Source organism: Apodemus sylvaticus, chromosome 4 (genome assembly GCF_947179515.1).
Source record: "Apodemus sylvaticus chromosome 4, mApoSyl1.1, whole genome shotgun sequence".
Taxonomy (NCBI): domain Eukaryota; kingdom Metazoa; phylum Chordata; class Mammalia; order Rodentia; family Muridae; genus Apodemus; species Apodemus sylvaticus.
The window spans coordinates 92,620,539-92,626,621 of NC_067475.1; positions in this window are offsets into that span (position 1 = coordinate 92,620,539).

Below are 6,083 nucleotides of genomic sequence, written 5' to 3' on the forward strand. Positions count from 1 at the left end.
CAATATTGAAAAGATAAGGAGAAAGGGGGCAGCCTTGTCTGGTCCCTGATTTCAGTGGGATTGCTTCAAGTTTCTCTCCATTTAGTTTGATGCTGGCTACCAGTTTGCTGTATATTGCTTTTACTATGTTTAGGTATGGACCTTGAATTCCTGTTCTCTCCAAGACTTTAAGCATGAAAGGATGCTGAATTTTGTCAAATGCTTTTTCAGCATCCAATGAAATGACCATGTGGTTTTGTTCTTTGAGTTTGTTTATGTAGTGGATTGTATTGATGGATTTCCGTATATTGAACCAACCCTGCATTCCCGGGATAAAGCCTACTTGATCATGGTGGATGATTGTTTTGATGTGTTCTTGGATTCGGTTGGCAAGAATTTTATTGAGTATTTTTGCATCGATGTTCATAAGGGAAATTGGTCTGAAGTTCTCTTTCTTTGTTGGATCTTTGTGTGGCTTTGGTATCAGCGTAATTGTGGCTTTGTAGAAGGAATTGGGTAATGTTCCTTCTGTTTCTATTTTGTGGAATAGTTTGAAGAGTATTGGTGTTAACTCTTCTTTGAAGGTCTGGTAGAATTCTGCACTGAAACCATCTGGTCCTGTGCTTTTTTTGGTTGGAAGACTTTCTATGACTCCTTCTATTTCTTTAGGGGTTATAGGACTGTTTAGATGATCTATTTGATCCTGATTTAATTTGGGTATTTGGTATCTGTCTAGGAAATTGTCCATTTCCTCCAGATTCTCCAGCTGTGTTGAGTACAGTCTCTTGTAGTAGGATCTGATGATTTTTTGGATTTCCTCAGTTTCTGTTGTTATATCTCCATTTTTATTTCTAATTTTGTTAATTTGGATACTGTCTCTGTGCCTTTGGTCAGTCTGGCTAAGGGTTTATCTATCATGTTGATTTCCTCAAAGAACCAGCTCCTGGTTTTGTTGATTCTTTGTATGGTTCTCTTTGTTTCCTCTTGATTGATTTCAGCCCTGAGTTTGATGATTTCCTGTCTTCTACTCCTCCTGGGTGAATTGGCTTCTTTTTGCACCAGGGCTTTCAGATGTGTCATTAAGCTGCTAATTTATGCTCTCTTCATTTTCTTTTTGGAGGCACTCAGGGCTATGAGTTTTCCTCTTAGCACTGCTTTCATTGTGTCCCATAAATTTGGGTGAGTTGTGTCTTCATTTTCATTAAATTCTAAAAAGTCTGTAATTTCTTCTTTGGCCAAGGTATCACTGAGTAGAGTATTGTTCAGTTTCCATGTATATGTGGGCTTTCTGTTGTTTTTGTTGCTATTGAACACCACTTTTGCTCCATAGTAATTTGATAGGAGGCATGGGATTATTTCGATCTTCTTATGTTTGTTGAGTTCTGTCTTGTGACCAAATGTATGATCAATTTTGGAGAAGGTACCATAAAGTGCTGGGAAAAAGGCATATTCTTTTGCTTTAGGATGAAATGTTATATATATATGAACATATGAACACATACATATGTTCAATCTAATTGGTCCAAAGCTTCTATTAGTTTCATTGTGTCCCTGTTTACTTTCTCTTTTCCTGGTCGGTCTATTGATGAGAGTAGAGTGTTGAAGTCACCCAACATTATTGTGTTAGGTGCAATGCGTGCTTTGAGCTTTAGTAAAGTTTCTCTTATGAATGATGGTGCCCTTGCATTTGGAGCAGAGATGTTCAGAATTGAGAGTTCTTCTTGGTGGATTTTTCCTTTCACCAATAAGAAGTATCCTTCTGTGTCCCCTTTGATGACTTTAGGTTGAAAGTCAATTTTATCTGATATTAGAATGGCTACTCTGGCTTGTTTCCTGAGACCATTTGATTGTAAAATTGTCTTCCAGCCTTTTACTCTGAGGTAGTGTTTGTCTTTGCCACTGAGGTGTGTTTCATGTATGCAGCAAAATGTAGGGTCCTGTTTATGTATCCAGTCTGTTAGTCTGTATCTTTTTATTGGGGAATTGAATCCATTGATGTTAAGAGATATTAAGGAATAGTGATTATTACTTCCTGTTATTATTTATATTATTTTTATGTTTGAGTGGTTATCTTCTTTTGGGTTTGATGAAAGAAGGTTTTTCCAGGGTGTTGTTTCCCTCCTTCTATTGGCATTTTCCACCTATTATCCTTTGTAGGGCTGGGTTTGTGGAAAGATGTTGTGTATATTTGGTTTTATCATGTAATATCTTGGTTTCTCCATCTATGCTGATTGAGAGTTTTGCTGGGTATAGTAGTTTGGGCTAGCACTTTTGTTCTTTTAGACTCTGCATGAGATCTGCCCAGGATCTTCTAGCTTTCATGGTCTCTGGTAAGAAGTCTGGTATAATTCTGATAGGTGCTCCTTTATATGTTACTTGGCCTTTTTCTCTTACTGCCTTTAATATTCTTTCTTTCTTTCTTTTTTTTTTTTAGTACATTTGGGGTTTTGATTATTATGTGACGGGGGGGGGGGTATTTCTGTTCTGGTCTATTCTGTTTGTAGTTCTGTAGATTTCTTGAATATTCACGGGCATCTCTCTCTTTAGGTTAGAAAAGTTTTCTTCCATAATTTTGTTGAAGATATTTCCTGTAGTTGTAAATCTTCACTCTCATCTATACCTATAATCCTTAGGTTTGGTCTTCTCATTGTGTCCTGGATTTCTTGGATGTTTTGGGTTATAAGTTTTTTGTTTTACATTTTCTTTGACTGTTGAGTCAATGCTTTGTGGCATCTTTGGCATCTGAGATTCTTTCTTCTATCTCTTGTATTCTCTTGTTAATATTAGCATCTATAGCCTCTGATTTCTTCCCAAGGTTTTCTATCTCCAAAATTTTCTCCCTTTGTGATTTCTTAGTTGTTTCTACTTCTGTTTTTAGATCCTGGATATCCTGCCCTCATCCTGGATATCCTTTTGCTTAGTTCCTTCACTTGCTTGTTTGGGTTTTCCTGTAATTCTTTAAGAGATTTTTTTTCCTCTTTCATGACTTTTGCCTGTTGACTCAGGTTCTCCTATATTTTTTTTTAAAGTGATTTTTGCATTTCCTCCTTATTGGCTTCTACCTTTTGACCCATATTCCCCTGAATTTCTTTAAATGATTTTTGTTTTTCCCTTGTAAGGGCTTCTAACTTTTCATCAATTTTCTCTTGTATTTCTTTAAGAGATTAATTATGTCCTTCTTGTGTTCGTCTAACAGCATCATTACCAGTGATTTTTAAATCCAAATCTTGTTTTTCTCGTGTGCTGGGGTATCCAGGACTTGCTGTTGTTGTAGAATTGGGTTCAGATGCTGCCATAATGCCTTGATTTCTGTTAGTAACATTCCTATGTTTGCCTTTTGCCTTCTGGTTATCTCTGGTGTTAGTTGGTCCTGTTGTCACCGGCTGGTGCTTGAGCCTCCTGTGAGCTTGTAAGGCTATTTCTGCTCCACTGGAAGACTGGGTTTACCCTGGTACAGATTTCTGATGGGCTGTCCTCTTCTTGGGTGCTGTTGGAGCCCTGCTGTGTCTTGCCCCAAGCAATGTTATACCTATGTTTTCTCTGTGGTGTTGCCTGTCTGCTCCATCAGGGAGTAAAGATGGCAGCAGGGAGCCTCTCCAAATGCAGACCACCCCACAGGGTAGAGGACCCATGACAGGCTGGTACACAGATGAACCACTGATCTGCCCACGTCCTGGGCACAGGCAGCAGCCTGGTGGTCTGTGTCCCCAGAGATTCTTTTTTTTTTAATTTTATTATTCTTATTTTCTAAATCCTTTGTTTACATTCCAAATGATTTCCCCTTTCCTGGTCCCCCCCCCCCCCTTATATCAGATAAGCCCTCTCCTCTCAACCCATTCTCCAATCACCTCCATCTTTTTTCTCTATCCTGGCACTCTCCTACAATGCTGGGTCAAGACTTTCCAGGATCAGGGCTCTCTCCTTACTTCTTCATGGGAATCATTTGATATGCTAACTGTGTCTTGGGTATTCAGAGCTTTTCCCCAGAGATCTTAAACTGGGGATATCTCAGTACCAGGAGCTGCTTGTCCTGTCTGACTGGGAGTGAAGATGGTGGTGGGGAGCCCCTTCAAATATGGACCACCCCACAGGGCACAGGACCCACAACAGGCTGGCACACAGACAAATCGTTGATCTTCCCAGGTCCTTGGTGCAGGTAGCAGCCCAGCGGTCTGTATCCCCAGAGATCTATCTATCTATCTATCTATCTATCTATCTATCTATCTATCTATCATCTACCTAATTACCTATCTTCTATCTCTGTGTTTAAATGTATGTATGTATCTTCATATCCACCTACAGCTACTCAGGACTAAAACTAAATGACTGCCTGAGATGCATTGTGAACTCAAAGCTAGACTGAAAGATTTCTGAGGAATTACCTCAAAATCAAATTGAAAAGAGGGATGGGTACACAGCTCAGTGGTAGGTAGTTACCTAATTTGCATGAGGCCCTAGTTCATGCAGGTACACACACACACACACACACACACACACACACACATGCCAACAATATCTCACAATATAGACAAATTAAAATTTTGAAGGAGAAGATGTTTTCATCTTGACTGACTGGGTCTATGTCATAGTTTAACAGAAAAATAATTATACCCTTAAATGACTGCAGAATGAATGTAGATATTTGGGGGCAGTAGTAGAGTCTGTCTTGAATCTCAGAGCATTGCTTTTAAAGGAGTGGTCTTCTCTGGGCATGGTTTTGAATTTATTGTCTGGGTTCATCACCATTAAAGAAACATGAGTTAGTTGTAGTGATGCAAGTCTTTAATTCTAGAATTCAATTTCTATGGGGACATTGTAAGTCCGTGATTATCTTGAGCTATACAGAAAGTTCAAGTTTATTCTGTGCCACAGAGCAAGATCTTATTTGAAAACAAGCAAGCAAGCAAACAAACAAACAACTGGTTGGGCTTTAACACAGTGGTAGTTCTTGCCTAGAAGATGCTGGTTGGAAGTAATATTACAAAAACAAAAACGATGGGCTTTTATTACATGAAAATGTATTCTTCAACTTTGTTTGGTAACACACAGAAGGAGATAAAAATCAGCAAATGAAGATAACCAAGTCACTCATTGTTACAATAATTAATAGAACTGGTACTGAGAACTTAAACACCAGGTTGTGTTTCCTCAAGGAGTCTTTATAATTGATGGGGATTAAGCTGGCAAAGAGAAGCTGGATATAGGGACTTATGGATGTACTGCTCTGCTTCCCAGAATGGAAATTATCCCAGAGGAGCTAGATCCTGCTGTCTTTCTTGCTGAGAGCCATGCTGTGTTTAAGGCAGTTGAAATTAGCTGTGAGATGGTAATCTGGGTTTAAAGAAAGGATTCTCTTTCTACACTCTGCTTGTATTATACATACTTGTCTGCCTGACATTCTGCAAGTCAGAGAAATTAATTGTGTCCTTTTTTAAAAAATATGTTTAGCAATGTGGGCTTTGTTTTAAAAACACATTTTGATTTTTTTTGATTTCAGGTATTTAATATTCATTTTCTTACTTTAGCTTAAAAATAAACAACATACTTAAGAAAAATACAGCTAATTTATTATTCTAGAGACAACATAGTAGATTCAGTAGCAAATGCAGACTAGGTACATCTATAAAGACACCTGATTAGCATGCTTTACATAAAGGGATCAAAGAACACTAACAGGAAATTTATGGCTCTTTTGATAAGAAATAAAGACACGTGAAAGAAATAAGGCACTAATAACATACACAAATGTTACATCATCACACAAGCACCATACGGAAGGTTTGGGACTGCACAATAGCATCAGTATTACTGGTGGTAACAATGTTGATCTCCCCTGCTTTCTTCAAGAATTCTTTCTTTTCAGTGATCAGTGTGCTAACATTAGAGCACACACTATGTGCAATTCATGGGACCAGCTGTATAAAGCACTTATGTGGAAGGTGACCTCTTTAACAATATAAGAAATTGGGTCTTTATGATACCTTTATTTTTCCACCTTTTAATGACATTTAAGGGCCAAGTAGACATTTGTTTCTTATATTTATTCTTCGATGTGATTATTGCTTAGATAGAAAAACTGATGGAATACGACTCCAAGACATGAC